We start from the raw sequence: 17,068 nt of genomic DNA, 5'->3' as shown, positions 1-17,068 counted from the left end.
TCGCTTGCTTGCTGTGTGTGTATGATATGGTATCATGTGTGTATGGTATAATGATATGGTATGATTTGTGTGTGTGCTGTGTATGGTTTTTAACTCGGCACGATCTGCTAACTGCCGAAACCGGTTCACGAAATTCACACCCCTTCATTAGTAGACATTAAAACTCATTACCCAAGTAAAAATATTGGTTTTATCAAAGTTTGATAGCGCTCAATACAGCCAAAAAAGCGCCATAAAACTTTGATAAAAACAGTTGTGTTACTAGGGTAATGAAACACTCAATGCATTTGTTAATAGTGTACGTAGTTCTACGTCATTTATGCGGTCGTGTCTTGGATACAACCTCCTACTTTTTTTATAGTTTCTCAGAACGAAGTATTCAAAAATATTTGTTTTATCGAAAGTAGATATGAAAAGGAATTGATTCCATAAATAAACTCAAAATTGACAAAAATGCAATTGGGACGGACTTGCCATGAGCGGCAGTATAAGGCATGATACTATGATACACACACATCTTTAAAATGAGTGCTGTTCAGATTCTTTTTTTAAAACGATAAAAATAATACGGCAAGTTGAAGTTGACAAATTCTTGATCGTAAATTCCTTTATTTAGTGTTATTTGCTTAATTTTTCACTTGGTTATCGAATTCCTCCATTTTTTCTCAGTTGACTTTCTGCAGGGTGATTGAGTTTTCTACATGCTTTTAATATTGAACCAAAATAAAAGTTCTCGATAGTTGTATTTGTAAGAATAAGTAAAAATGTATGTCTCAAACCTAGAAACACAAACTATTCAAGAAAAGTAACAAAACACAAATATAGGCGAACTTCGATATAAAGTACATTTCGATTTTTAAAACGTACTTTATATCGAATTGTACATTACATCGAATCATGAAACATCTTCAGCAATATGGCTTCAAATACCTTATTTTGTTGTCTTTTGTCTACGTATAGTTTATTTTGGAAATAGAATCCACATACAGTCAGGTTTTTTACACGGTCGATAAATACCACGTAAAAACCGCCTTAACTCAAAAATCCTCGTAAAGTTAACCTCCGAGAAAGGCTTTAGAAGAAAACCCAAGACGCTCTACAACCAGTCGCGCTCGAATTCTACGCTTTTCTATTTTAATTTAGTAGCAGTTGTATGTAATTCAATGATTGTAGTTGAATAATTGCGTGAAATCGTCTTCATGTTTGCTTATAAAAAAAGCAAAGCCTTGGTGCTACATTCCGATTCGGAACTTGACCTTCTGTTTATTCTACACCAACTTCGCAGCCAACTGTTTAGTGTACAGGACAGTTGCGGGGCTAGCGCTACGATCCTACAGACACCTATCAGTCTCTCCCGAGCCAATATTCGAACCTACGACAACTGGCTTGTTAGGCCAGCATCGTACCTCGAGACCAACTGACAGACTGTTTGCTTATACATAATTTTAAAAAACTGTAAAAATACGAAAAGAAAGTCAGAATCATTCGTTCTAAACTTACTTTACGCACGGGGGAAAAGTGCTCCTGCATTTTTATTTTCGAGTATGTATGTATCTATATATAAAAAAATTTTCAAAATTTCCTGGTTGCATTGTATTTACACATGTTCGTCTCAAACCGGATAAATAAACAGATATCCAGTGCATTAAAAAAATGCTGATACAGTTTTTCATTAAAATGAATGATACTGGCAGGAAAGTCAACAAATTTTGAATGATGTTTTATAAAAACAATCTATCACATTAATTAGTTCAGTTTTGGAAACTAGAAACACAACCCTTTTATCAAAAAGACCCCCATTATACAGCGTTATAGCGTCCACGTTATAAAATTCATGTTATGATGAAAAAAGATACCGAAAACCAGTCCCCAAGGTGTCGATTACAGCTGAGCTATTTGGGGGGAACGCTCTGCACAGACAGTCTGCAAACACTACAAGCGAAACACACTGTTCGACTGACAGATGTTGACGACCCGCCGTCCGTGTGTTCTCATATTTTACCCGCTACAGTAAACGCGCTGAAATAAATGGTTTTAGTCTTACAACCAGTCGAGCGGGAAATACAAAACACAACTTCCAGTAGGAGATCGACGAGTTTCTCACGCAACATTCGCACGCTGCAAAGATGCTATGAATAATAAAAAAAATGGCACGCGACCAAATTTATCATCGACGCACAGTGCGTCGCGCGGTGACGAAGAGCAGCGATGCCGCACGCGAGAAACGATGACGTACTGAGAAAAAAAATACACACAACCAGTAAGTGGTGCGCGAATCATGCGTTGCACTGAAGAACAAACAACAAATAACCGATGCGATATGCGTGCACTTGTCTGTGGATGATGATGACAAGAATGAGATGGTGCGAAAAATGATGAAATTAATAGCACTTACTCGACCCGAATGCAAAACATGACGAGGGGTGTTGGGTGATGGTGACAACAGAGTAGTCGTAGAGAAAAAATGATAAGATAGTGAGAAAAAGAGAAATGAGCTTCACAATACTCTTGCCCGAAAAATAATTGGGATGCGGAGCAGAGAGAAAGAGATGCAGAGCAAGCCTCTGATGATAAGCGTAATTGACAGTGCTTGCCACTACCACCCGGCAGGGTTGATTTACGATTTACGAGCGGCAATGAACGAACAAAAAATTAAATAAAGCACAAATATTTAACGTTCTGCCAAACCGGTACCAAAACAGATGCCTCTCTTCGGCGTGTTTATCGATCCGTCTGGCGATTCGACGATGACTTTTTACATTTAGAGGTATTAAAAAAGTTTGCCATACGACTGTCAACAATGATTAGTGGACTTTATTGAAGAGAAAAAAATGATAATCCTGTTTGCTGTAAGTCTTCGGAAAATATTACAATACCAATCGGTCTAATTGAACTAAAGCAGTAGAATTCTTCGTTCCGTTTTTACACTTCCGACAAGTTGTTTTCAATACTCACTATCGATGACATTGCACCTGCGCGGGCACGCAAAATTGTAATTAACAACCCGGCATATGCGTAAAGATGATAAATTGTTGGGAAACGCCGCAATCTCCTTCTATCCGGGCTAGTGGAAGGAATAATGCAAAAGGACCCTCCACCCAATACCTTACTTAATAGTGGTTGTCCGTAATCGTCGATCAATGCTCTGGTGGTGGAGAATATATGCCCTAAATAGGCATTTTAGCGAACACATGGGCCACAACATTGGCAGGGCATAATTGAAGTAATATTTTTCCGATCGCGCGGTAAAAGAGAACCGCCGGGGGCCGCCAACAGTTTAGCTTTTTTTTTTGTTTAGCGGTCGAAATCTACAGCTGTTTCGTTCGCAGGCAGTCGGTCCAGTTTGCAGCTGCGCGGCAGAAATGATAGGTGACCGCATGGGGCTAAATTGGGCCCCTAATTGGATTATGCAGCGTGTTTTAATTGAAAAATAAACGAAGGTGATCAACTTTTTTTGGTCTTACCGGTGTGCAGGGGGACTTTGCAAATTGAAGCTGTCCCCGATAGGGATCGAATATGTTGTTGTGCACCCCTGGGAAGGATTGAGGAAATGTGGATTTTCAGGCGGAATCAACATTTTTACTTTAATGATAGCTCGGTTTTTTACTCAATTCGATCAACCAAGGGAAGTTGCAAAGAAAAGTTAGGTTTTTAATATTAGACGACTAGACTACCTTTAATTTACTTTGTGATTTTTCCCAGCACTTTTTATTGGAATCTTTACATTTTAGTATTGAAGTTCAAGACTTTTTTTAGACTATCGAATTATATTTACATTTCCTAATAGTTCATATTTGAATTGCAGAAATAGCAATATTTACATGTTATGGTTTCAGCACACAAAGCTTATTGTTGTTGAAAATCCCTTTATTCTGAGTTGGTAACCGATACCACTCAGCCTTGCAAATAAGTACGAACACGCACGCCATCAAATATTTCCAATTATATGCCGGAAAATTAACCCTCAAAGTTAAAACGATCCTAGAAAAAAATCACGCACACCCAGACCGTCCGGTAAATCTCTTGCTACCACGGTACTCAAAATCACTAACCCGCTACCTGTTCGTACAGTAGAGCAGCTACACTCTCTATTCCATCCTTTGGCGGAGCAATCGTTCTTTCCCCCAAAGAAGCAAATTCACAGCCGACGCTTCATTGCAAACGAATCGTAAAAAGATTTGGCCACCCAGTCGAAATGCTGCTTTGTTGTATTGGAAGGGTGCAGAATCTAGATAAATAATAAGAAGGTATTAAATTACCACTTACTATAGTATACAACGACAGCGAGCTACCAAGCACTTTACAAATCGTGAGGAATCGCCATCCCAAGGGCGCGAAGGGTAATTAATTCCCACTCAATTTTGGTCGATCTGAATTCTCTGTTCAGAATCTGTAACCGTCTGTTTGATTATTCTCGCTTCTCGATCACTAGTGGGTTTCGAAAATGCAAAATGGCGCTATGAAGTTATAAACCTTTCAATTTTTGTTTTATAATAATTAGCTCAAAGACCCTGTTTGATCTGATCTGATGGACAATAGCAAATTTAAGAACATATGTGATTGTTTCGATAACGCGAGTTTAATTGTGCTCGTGTTATAGCTATAGCAGTAAAAAAAAATCACAAGTGATATACGTAGAATTTATTCTTGATTGAAGAACATTCCAGTTGATCAGCTTTTTCACCTGACGCGTCTGGACACGGAAAATAACTACTTGATTATGATCAACGTTCTTTTCGTGGCCCAGTTATTTCCACAAAGAAATCGGAATCCGCAAAGTTTCGGAACCTTTGCATTCAACTTCGGTTATAATTGTGTTAAATTCCAGAAAAAAATGTGTTCCGAATGTGATAATTACAATTATTACATTCCTGGTGATCCATAAAAATTAATAACAGTCCTCCGTCCACATCATACGGAACGAGCCTCGCTTGTAGCAGTGAACACATTTAATAATTTACAATACCGTTTGTCCTTTTTTTCGAGCGGGACTGTCTTTCGTCCACCAAGTTGGCTCCCAAAATAATGATAATAATTTACAATTATTCTCGACTACCGGTTGTGGCGGCTGGCTATCCTTTGCCACCGATTAGTAGCGGTTAGACGAAATACACCACAGGGAATGTTCGGTCGGCAAGCAAGCAGGTATGATATCGACTCGATGTTGGTTGTTCTGGGGTCATCCTATCGAACAGGCAGCATGTGTCACGTAAATGAATGCGGTTCCTGCTGACGAAGCGATCATGTCATGATGTACACACATTTTGGATAATTTGTTGGCCTGTCGACTTTATTGTTTTCCTGCTCATTCGTTTTGTTCTTCTCTCGCTTCGCTCTCACTATCGTGCAGCCAAAAAAGCTCACCGCAAAACGCAGGCAAACCGCAGAAGACGAAAAAGGCTGTTGAACTTCCGATCGACCGCAGCAGCCTGCGGTACCATCAGGGTTGCCAATATTCCAGTTTAAACTGGATTCCTCCAGTTTTTTTCAAGTGATCCAGTCAAACAGTTTATTCCCAAAATCTTACAGTTTTTTCAGATGTTTGCCAGTTTTATCCAGTTTTTTATTCACTCAAGCTCCGATTGGTTTCCGGAAATATTTTTAAAACGTAGGTTTTGTAGATTGATAAATTATTTTGACAATTTCTAACAGCTTTTTCAGTATTCTATCTTCTCGCACGAAACACGATCTAATTAAAGACTGCATGACATGGTTAAGATAAAACCAAACAAATTTATCACACCGTGAAAAAAATCTTTTATTTATTTTCTGTGGCGTAGCAGTTAAAAAATTGTTAGAAGAATTAGATACCAAAAGATAGCGAAGTCAGAAATAATTGAAATTTAAACTTCACTGATGTAACGGATGAAAATGCTGCGTCAATACTTTTGTTGAAGATAAAAGTAAATGAAAAAGCTCTATTTTCTTAATTTTGAAGTAGATTGATTGCGTAATTTTAAATTTTGCTGCTGTTAGAGGAAATTTTCCAGTCCATAATTTAAAAAAATGTAAGCCCGAAACAAAACAGTTCTGATTAAAATGAGTAATTTTGTGCGAAGAGTTATTTCGTTAGTTGCTGTATTCGAAACTGACACTGGATTTAGTTTCCATGACAAAAAAGCTCTCTCAAAATCATTTCATTGCTTTTTTACAAATTTATTTGGAATCCAGTTTTTTCTTCAGCCATTTTCCAGTTAAATTGAAAATTTTATTGGCAACTCTGGGTACCATCGCCGTCAGTCGGCGGCAGCAGGTAAAGCTTCCCAAGTCGATACCAAACCGGTCCTGAGGAATCACTTTCGGGGATTGTGCTGGCTTACTGCTGGTTTGGGTGCTTTGCGATTTTCGGCTCGGTTTTGAGTAATGCCACTAGTAGAGGGTATTTTTGGGAGTTTTTTCTTCTGTTCGAAATAAGAAAATCGGAACTGCTGTACAGAACAGCTGGTAAACGGCAGGATTGGGAGTCTCGACTGTTAGGGATGTTATAATTAAGTTAGAAGTTGTAAAGAAAATGATGTTTTGCAGTAACAATCCAAGAACACCAAACGTATCAAAGTGTTGTAGTGGAAATTCGATCTAGAGAAGAGTGTTTTTTCTAGCTCCGATTACATGTATCAGATTCTAAGAAGATCATGGAAGCAGTAGATTAGAACTACACGTTTTTGTGAGGAACTGATCGCATTTCACAAACAGCTGACGGAGCAAAGAGCATCTAGCATTCCATCTATCTAATTTTTTCTTGCGTTGAAACATTGTGGAACATTTTACTACCTTCATTTTGTGAAGGAGAATATCAGTAAAAACAATCCAACTTGTTGGTATTTGTTAAGATTTTTTTGCTCTAAGAATCAAATTATTACAATTGCATTAATTAGTTGCGAAGTTAAAAGGTTTGAAATGTTTTAATGGAGAAGTGTATATTGTCTCCGTATTTAAGTAATGCAAATTAAATGCGCATTCGTAAAAAGTGTTCAGCGGTATCACATCAAATTATAACGCTTAAGCCACACAATTGAACATTTATAGAAAAAATATGTTTTTTTAGATTACACTCATCGAAAAAATGAATAAAAATCCTTTCCCAAAGCTCAATATATTCCTATACCCTGGAAAGATAATAGCTTTTTACCTGTGTTGGCTAGTGTTGTTATTTTCTATTTGAACCTTGATTGGTTCAACCTTTGCAATAAATTTCAAATTAAAGAAAAAACCGCCGCAAACAAACACATTTTCTCAGACATCAAAATTGAGTCACCTGCAAAAACGTGCGCACTGTTATGAGACAAAATTGCTAGATATTTTATATTTACAATGAAGTATTGATGACCTTATTCCATTTACCTAGTAATCTGAAAATTGTTCGAATTGGAATTCTTTTGCTTTAGTGTTGCTAGAAGTTATTTAAAATACTTTGATGTTGCTAGAAATTATTTCAAATTTTATTGCATTTTTGTCTTAGGGAAATGGAATTCAAAAGCATAGAAAGTCCGAAACAGCTCTGGGAATCTCATGTTTTTATTCCAATTCCATGAGATCTGATGACTAGGTGATCAAAGTCGGAAATACTCGATTGTTTTATTGTGTAATTTAACTAGGAGATGCGCAACGAGAAAGAGTGCTTTAAACTAAATTTTCATCATGAATCGAAATGATGATTTTTTCATTTCATTGATGAGAATTCGTAGTATCGCTCAACATTAACATGTAGCAAAGATACTCCCCCTGGAGCGGCTGGTATTGGATTTATCCCCTTTTACTCCTTCGGGTTTCTCCTCGAGAAACGTTTAGCGAAAGAATTATCGCAGATTGCTAATAGTTTTTGTCTATGGACAGGCTTATCGTTTCTCCCAGAATAACTAACGTGTAGGAGAATATCTTTCACTGCGAAACCAACTGCTCTCACTCTGGTGGGCAAAGCGACGTACTTGCTCGAATAGAGCACCGAATCGTGTGTATTCGAGGAGCTTTCTCACTCGAAAGAATATTACGCTCAATAACTACACAACAGTGCTCACTGCACGTTTGCTCTTCGAATGCTATCGAATTTATCTCAGGAGTGCGCGCCACGGTGTACTTCTGTTTATTCTCACTAAAGTGATACACTCTTGTTTCGCTCAGCTGTGGCGTAAGCAGCAAGTGTATTATTTTTTCTGCGAACAACAGAAACACAGGACAAAGTAGAAGAAAAAAGTGTGGTGCAAAAAACTGCTAAGAGCAACACTCATGCTGGACATAAAGTGAGCGGTAAATATTCACTGCGTGTTTCCACATATTTAGGAGAATAACAAGCCTATCTATGGACAGTTATTTGATGAACACTGATATATTTGAATTCTGGGAATTCCAATTTATCTACTCGAAAACTACGAACACTCGAAAATAACAGAGCCTAAAAAACTCTTTGGTATTTGGGGTTTGTAAGATGAATTTGTTCTACTGAAATCCTTCAGCGCTTGTCATAGAAATCAAAACAGTTGGGAAACTTATTTTGGGGCAAAAGTTAGTCGAGCGTACTAAGATTCTACGCCGTGAGGAAAAAAAAATTCAACCATTCTGAATAATGTTTTTTTTTTTGTACAGGAGTTATCAGAGAAGTTCTGGCTATACCGCATAAGCGCAATGGTATCAGTTATGGCTGACAACTTAATGGAGCATAACTAGCTCTTGCCATAACTGATACATTTTTGGATATTGTCATTATTAATACACCTCCCTTAAGAATACGAAGTAAAATTTAAAAAATCTTCGAGGACAGGAGCCAGAAATGGCCGACTTGGTATTTTCAAAGGCACAAGATTCGGAAAAAAGCTAATGCAAAAAATAATGCAAAAAATATATACAGGGGGATAAGCTTTCACAGGTGATGAATTACCTTTTTCCGAGTCTTGTGCCTCAGAAAATTCAAAGTCGGCCATTTTTGGCTTTTAAACCGTTTCACCTTAAAGATAAATGTAACAATTGGATTAAAGAAGAACAGATTTCGTGAAAATAGTTTTTCAGAAGACACTATCGTTTTTTAGAGGTTCACAGTTTTCGACCCTTAGCCGCTTATCGTGTTTGTAGGATGTTTATATGTTGCCAAGAATTTTTCAGGATATGCAGCAAACAAATGCAGATATTCAGTTCAAATCCACATGATGGATTCAATTATATATTGTTATATCTAAGAATCTTATATTATTCGTATTAGGATAAGGCCGTAGAGATAGGAGATTTTATTTTGTGACATAAAAAATGAAATTAGCAAAATAATGACTTACTTTTTAAGGGGTTTTAATAATTTGTATAGTGTGAACTTTCGCCTTCTAGACGGCGCACTTCTGCCACTTTTGCGGGGTAGAAGTTCGCATTCCAGTTTTTTTTCTAAAAAAAAAAAAAAATTCGTGCAAGCAAAATTCGAAAAACTCTGGTAAAACGTTTTGAATACAAAAGGTACCAAGCACAAAATCGAATTTTATGATAGTTTTTCCAGCAGCAGTTCTGCTGCGAAAGTAAATAGGTGCGCACTTCTGCTCCTCACTACTCTACAGGTCGGATTTGATTACACTGGTTAACACAGGTTTTATCCTAGTGCTCAAACTGGATAAATTTGAAAAATTTTAGCTTTTCAACCATTCCTGTGAACAGCAAAAATAGGAGTGCGTCAAAAGGTCACAGAGTAATTATTCGCCACTTCCACGTTTGCTTATGGGAAAGCTTCATTTAAGTCTCTAAAGACTTCACGCACTTCCGTGACGGCAAGGGGGATTTCACACGACTAGAAAGCTATAATCTCTCATTTTGACGTAGGACTACGTCTTTCTTCATTATACTGGGGTACATTCTGTAAAACTAAAATGTATGCGGAATGGAAGTTTTCAAATGCTAATAGCTCTAATATAACTGTCCCGAATTCAATGAATAATATGTCGTTGAAAAGCTAAAACATACAGGATGTGTATGACACGATAATTATGCCCGCCTTTTACTTATTACTTGTTGAAAATTACGAAGTAGTTTCAAGATCAAGCATTTAAATACATTTTGCATGTAATTGGCTTATTTCCCTAACGCAGACATCCAAAAAGTAGACGTAATAATTGCAAGTATACGATCTATACTAACCAATCGGCACAATATTGTAGCGTAACCTATGACGCAGCGAAGAACAACATGTCAGAAGACAACGGACCACCATTGGATTCCGTTCCCGTAGCCTGGCAAAGGAAATGATATACATATAAGTACTTTAGCAGTGTGATTATTTTCAGTTGTTACCTGCCTGCTGATGCGCATAGTTGTATGTACTAATTGTGTTTACTGTCCTTCGTAATGAAGAGTTGATTGGAGATGTTCTCACGGTAAGAAAGCTTTTCTTCGTACTGAAGAGTTATCTTCCCAACACGGACAACAGAAAGGTAGAGCAAATGATTGTGAATATACTTTAACTAGCAATTCTAACCAAAAGGCATATCATTTCGCAAAATTTCCTCATTATTGTCAATTCGCGTCTTCCTGTTGGCTCGACCACAGCTGTTTGTACAACCTTCTCTAAGCAAATTGTGATTGCTTTCTCCTGTACTAAAAAGTAATTTGCGATTGGTTTATTTCCCTAACACAGACATCAGAAAGGTAGAGTAAATTTTTCATTGGCAAACAATGCCAATCAAATGCTCGAGGCGAATGACCAACAGATGGTTGAAACCTCGTTAATTCAATAAATAAATAAATAAATGCCAATCAAATGGCATCAAATTCTCTCAAAATTTTCGCATCGGCCGTTTCACTTTGTGCAACGTTTATTGAAGTTTCGTTCAAACTGAAGAGTTATTATTACAAAACTGATATTTTCTCTCTGTAAACGACAGAATTCCCTCGACTGTGGCGCCACAATCTTGCACTAATGCCATTTGCAAATCTATGGTTTCAATTTCTCAAAGTAGCTAGCTAGCACTTTCAATTAATCTCTTCAATTACACCTGCTCGCAGTTAGTGCCACAGCTACGCCACAAAGCGGGCACAATTATTCACTAAAGTGAATCGAGTGCGACGGATTATCTTCCAAGAGTGGTACTACAACCCACCGTCTTCGTAACACTGTGCTCCTCCCGTGGGACACTTTCGCCGAGGGCAGAATCCAAGAGAGATTGCCGCTTCGAAGCAGGAACGAAAAGAAAAACAAATAATGCCCCACACTGATTCTAGCCGATTGCTGCCGCTGTACGTGATTCGGTGGAGCGACTCGGTAAAAGTCTTCCTGGTTCAGCGAGATCGAATCCCTGCTCGGCTCGTCGGTTAAACTCAGTTTTTCGCCGAAGAAGAAAGGTATTCTCGCGAACCACCATCATCGTCATCATCATCAGCATCATCATCACCACCGTCATCGTACAGTCAAAGTAGAGAAAACTGAAACCATCAGTCATCGGCCTGAACGCAGTCGGTCGATCGGTTGGCCGGGGCAGTGCGGGGTAACAAATTCGACGTTAGCGGAGGGCATCCTCTGTTGTTGTTGTTGGTGTTGATGTTGCTGCTGCTGCTGGTTTCAGTTTCGGTCGGCCGCTCGTTCGTCCGTCCGTATAGTGCTCTGTCTCTGTCTGTCTCTACCGACACACTCGCTCTGCGGGGTTCTTCCACCGTCGTCAGTCGGTACTTTGGCTGGATGATGATGATGCTAGATGGTGGCAAGGATGATGATTGCGATGACTATGTCAGCAACAGCAGCAACATAAGAACCACAAGAGAAAATGTCCGCATGTTCGACATTTTATGTTATTTTTCGAGAACCGAGAGGTTTATCCGTGAATAAAAGATGGTTCATGGTGTCGACCCAAAGATTATGATCGATCTAGTTAGACCTTCTCTTGGGTGACCATACTAATCGAACCTAACACAGACAGTCTAATTACCTTTCTATTAGATGAGATCGAGATGTCTAGTTGCGGGTTTTCGCTCTACAGCTTCCGGTGATAATCCATACTTGGTCGCACATGGAAAAGCGAGATTTGATCTGCTATTGATGACACTAAAAGTCGAGAAACTCAGTTTGCCCTCACTTACTGATTTCGATTTTTCTCAGTAATCCTTGTGAGGCGCCTGTCAAACCTATCCTTCTAATTTACACCATAATGGCACTTTTCCGCGAATCGCACTCAATCTGCACTCTCGTTTAACTTCCGAAGAAACTCGAATCGCGCGCCGGAAGTGTAAACTAATAGCGAAAACACTTTTCGCGACTTTTTTCTTCCAGGAAACCTTCAAATTGTGGCCGAATGCCCCGAGACTTCACCGCGATGGAAAAACATATTTTTAATGCTCGTCAGAGCCAGCATGAAATTTTCTTCCTTCCCGTGGTGCTGTTTCTTCTTCGTATTCTGGACTCCTCTCCTGGCTGGTTTTGCGTGCATACGCACACAGAAACGCGGACAGACGCAAGCCCACAATATAGGGTTCCTGGTGCACAGGCACACCACAGTGTGGACACAACGGGACACAAGCGAGCCCTCTTGCTGGGAAAAAAGCAGTACCGATATCCCGCACAAACACACCCGAAACAGCAGGCACGCTCTTGCCACTGGCGCCCTTTGCGTCCTTCGCACTACCCTTGTGCTACTTCGCCGACGGACCGCGCACGTACCTACGCACACAGTCGGCTTCCCAATCTCTCTAACTTGCTCTCGCGCGCGCTGTTGATGATTTCCCTTAGGGAACACCCCGCTCTACCCGAAACCCCCCTCCGGAAACAAACCCTACTTATGCTTCTCCGCTTATATAATAGGCATAGACAGTGAGAGAGGCTGATGATATGCTGCAGACGAGGGCAGCATAAAAATACACACATACACACTCGCGGAGCGCGTCAACCAGCATCGAGACTTCACTTGAAATGAAAATTTCTATTGCAGGAAGCTTTAGCTTTGGCCCCCGACACTCAATGGCTCCACATACATTAGTGGTTGCCCTCTCTTTTTCACTCCAGTGAGTTGCGTGTAACAGCAATAGCCAACCAATCCCCCCGCACTGTTGATGGAGCTAACTTTTGGAAGAGGGCGCGGATCTAATCATTATCGAACTTCTAATTATTATTCAGTCTTCTAAGACAACAGAGAAGACACATAGAGAGCGTTATTTCGTTACACTACATAACTATCATCACACATATAGCAAAAAAAAAGCCCTACTCTTTAACACCGTGTTCTATTTCTTCGCTTTCATTGATTGCAGTTCCGGCAGGATGGTATGTGAGCCAAACCAAACCGTTTCTTCCTTCCTCCCTCGGGGAGAACAAAAGCCTGAAATTGTTCCTAAAGGAGAATGACACACGCGCGCACTAACCGACGAAAACGATATCGTCCCTTCGGAGGTTCAAGGCGGACTGGATTTAAAACCCAGACAGTCGCAGCGTAGAACCCCTCGCTCGACACGCACAGCATAAGCAAGCACGAACCGAATGTGCTCCCAGTAGTAGTAGTAGTGAATCAACCCGAGAATAACAGGCCGAGAGCGCGAGAGTGCGCTTCACACCATAGCAGCATAAATGCAAAGGCGCAAGGGGGCCGCCACTACCCACTAGGCGACTTACGAACCAACAAAATTGTAGCATAAATACAAACATATAGCAATAACATGCGAATAGTAGAAGCTTTCACCCACACTAGTGCACAGAAGTTTTTCCGACCGATCATTGAGCGATAGAACAAGTAAAAAGAAAAATACGCACACGCACACTTCGATCGTTTTTTATCTTCTCCGTTCTCTCTCCTCGCTCTCTATCTCTACCACCTATCGTCACGATCATAAATTTCTCCCTTCACTTCACTCTGTTCGTCTTTGCTTTGGTTGGGCCCGAGCCGAGCCATAATAACATTTAGCTTCGTTTCATTCCGTTCTGTTTCGATCCGATGTCGCGCGGTACTCGGTACGAGTTACCTCTTCCTCTTTTGCCATAACAACACTTGCACTGTCGATATACGGCATCGAGTTGACTAGTGGAGTAGGGTAGTCATATTGCTAATTTTGTTGAATTTTATCAGCATTTGCGGATATTCCAAGATTCAAGGGATGATACCTGGAGGAGCCGGATGTACGGAATTGGCGTAGTAGCCCAAGAGCTTTTGTGGATCAGTTAGAAAGGGCTTTTTGCGACAATTGAAAAAAATTCGCACCACCACAACTAAACCGAAACAGATAGAAGCGAAAAAAATGTTGCCCTGCAGTTCGAAATAGCTGCCCTAGGAAGATTATAGCTTTTAAGGCATTCTTGTGAATTTTGGTGCCCTTAGCCATTACCAAAACGCGTCAACTTACATGAGGGTGTCGCATAGTAGTTGCTCGCCAGGTTCGTCGCTTCAACGTTATGTTTACGAGAAAACTCACTGAAGTCTCTGAAAAAATGTGGGTGACTGGGGGCACCAAAATCAGCAGGAATGGCTAAAAACCTATTATAGCTTTTGGAATACACTTTTTTTTCATTTTGTCGATCAGTGTTTTTCTATGTCTTATTTACAGTGGTGGGCACCGCTAACCGAAAATTTAGCGACGCTAATCGCTAAGTCGCTAACCGGAAAATTTAGCTCGATAATCGCTGAACGCTAAACGCTAAACCCACATTAGCGGAACTTTCGCTAATCGCTAACTTTTTAATATGTAAATTGTTATATCGCTATATTCATTGCTCGTGTTTTGTAAGATTTGGACTACTTTGATCTGTTTTGGTTAAACAAACGAAAACAATTACTTTTTAAAGCTATTTACAGTAAGAGGTTCACGAAACGGTATTCATATTTGATTTTGTAAAAACAAGAATAACAAAAGTTATCTAGCTTGCATTGAAAATAGATACTCTTAGGAATGTTTTCATAAAAATTCAATTATTATCTGAATCGAAAAAGAACCAAAGTTGTCATAATTTCAAGCGCTTTGCAATTTACCAAAGTTCTTGGTGTGCCGAAAATTCAACCTAGACCTTGTGCTTGTTCTTCAAAATGCTCCTGTGACTTGTACGATAACTGGAACTCCATTCTAAGGTAAACAAAAACTGACAAAAGTAACTTTCGTTTGTTCATCTTTCGAAGCAATTAACGTAAGCCATCAGCAATTCACAGTTTTTCTAAATATTTCTATTGTCGCTTCTCTACAAAATTTAGCGAATTAGCGATTAGCGTTTCGAAGGCCAAAATTTTAGCGACGCTAGCAGTTTCGCTAACCAGCTCAAAAATTAGCGAAATCGCTAAATCGCTAACTGAATTTTAGCGTCGCTAATTAGCGAATTAGCGGAATGGTGCCCACCACTGCTTATTTATGTTCTAGCGTTTTTCATGTAATCACATTCATAAACACTGTTATTTTGTTTTAAACGAGATACTCGTTTATTGGAAGAAAATGGAGAAACACTGAGTAATTCCATAAAAAACGGGCAACCATTTTCATTTTCGTTGAAACTTTTTTTGGTTCTATGGGTAGAAGATGCCATTTTGTGCTATTGTTTTTTTAATCACGATTCGTTTTTGAAACGCTATGTGGAAATGCTACGCAGAAAAAGTATTGATCATTACAAATATGGTTTGAGTCAAACCGGTTAGTTCGAATGGTGTAACGTCTTAGGAAAAGTTGCAGATAATATTTTTTTCTTTCTGAAAAAATATACACTCTGAAAAAAATTGTGAGAAAAATAAGTTAAAAAGAAATATTAAAATTAATTATTTGAGAAGCTAATTTAAAAAAAATTATTAAAATCAATAAAAGATTAGCTAAACATTGACGGCATTTCAAAAAAAAGTCACAAGGGTTATGTGTAAAGGCTTATGTGTAAAGACTTATTACAAGATCAAGATCGAAGCTTGGCTCTATCGTTTCGATGTCACTTGAGATATACAGCAAAAATGCGTTAGGAGTTTAATTTAATGTGCCAGATTCTCAATTTAATCCGCGGCTGCTAAATTAAGTCCGACGATCGCACAATCTCATAGTAAAATGATTTGTTTGAACAGAAGAAGGCTATTATATAGCCCAAAGAATGAGAGATGTTGCAAGAGACAACGCCCGTTTTGTAATTAGCTCCGCCTTTTTGTCAAGTTTCGCTGGACACAAGACGTAACGAGTTGCATTTTATGTTGGTAAACAGCGGAAAAATCCCGATGGAGCTCTCATACACGCAACAATATAACCAGTATCGTGTTCCGGCTTGGACCGTCAAGCGTTTTCTTCTTTTCTTGACGATTGGAAGCAGATAGCAGAAGATGCGGCGCACTCTCAGTTACACAACAGTTTATTATGCTGTTGCGTGTTGCATATTACAGCTATGCGGCTGGAAGACAAAAAAAAATCTGTTCGTGTTGACAGAAATGAGGATGGTGTTCGAATTGCTGCCGTAAAGTCGACTTAACCATCAACATTTTGAATGAAGTGTAATGAATATTTTTATTTGTTTGTTTATTTGATCGGCCACTAATACATTTGGAGGCTATCGGGCACTGATAAATATTTTTAAAAGAATAAGTCCTTCCGGACTTTAATTTACACAAAAAATACAACTTCACTAGGAATGAAACGGCGCAAACAAGTTTCAACAGTCAGAATGCATGTAGATTAAAAAAGTATTTCGCTTTTATGTAATTCTAGCAAAAAACCTCTTGAGAAAATATTAAATCTTCAATCATTTATTTGTTCTATCCTAAAAAGCTAGTTTGTTGTTCAATTTTTAATCGGATATAACGCTGATCGCATCTCTGTGTTATACCGACAGTGGAAATAAGGCACTCCGACAGCACAGTAAGAAGTTCACACTGAAAATTAGACGGCCAGCAGATTTTGATTGCTAGAATCCAGAATACTCACCGGACGAAATAGCCGTTGGTGTCCCACCAACTGCTAGTATAATTATTTTTTTGAGCCGAAAGCTACCTTAACCGTTACTGGTATTCGCTGCAACTATTGCTGCCGGCTGCTGCTACCAGCTGCTACTAAATTGGGACCGTCCTTCCTATCTTCCACTAGTAAAATGAGTGATTTGAGCAGATTGAGGGTCTTATATAACTCAAAGAGTGCATTCCCAGTAAAACAAGTTATAATATTCAATCGACCGTGTTAGGGA

At 39.1% G+C, this 17,068-nt stretch overlaps 1 protein-coding gene across 2 annotated transcripts in view; it reads right to left on the bottom strand.

The window, feature by feature from the left end:
* Positions 1–17,068, bottom strand: part of LOC129724075 (zinc finger protein jing homolog) — a 283,694-nt gene that overhangs the window by 121,682 nt on the left and 144,944 nt on the right. The window contains exon 1 of one of the 2 annotated variants that reach the window (XM_055678681.1): positions 11,886–13,341. The exons of the other annotated variant lie outside the window; for it this stretch is intronic. The gene's annotated coding sequence lies outside the window, so the exon portion shown is untranslated. Of the gene's footprint in view, positions 1–11,885; positions 13,342–17,068 lie in introns of those variants that run through there. 2 annotated transcript variants of the gene reach the window in all.

This window comes from Wyeomyia smithii, chromosome 2 (assembly GCF_029784165.1).
Source record: "Wyeomyia smithii strain HCP4-BCI-WySm-NY-G18 chromosome 2, ASM2978416v1, whole genome shotgun sequence".
In the NCBI taxonomy this organism is placed as follows: Eukaryota; Metazoa; Arthropoda; class Insecta; order Diptera; family Culicidae; genus Wyeomyia; species Wyeomyia smithii.
The sequence above is the reverse complement of the archived record's forward strand: the minus strand, read 5'-3'. Positions and strand labels throughout refer to the sequence as shown.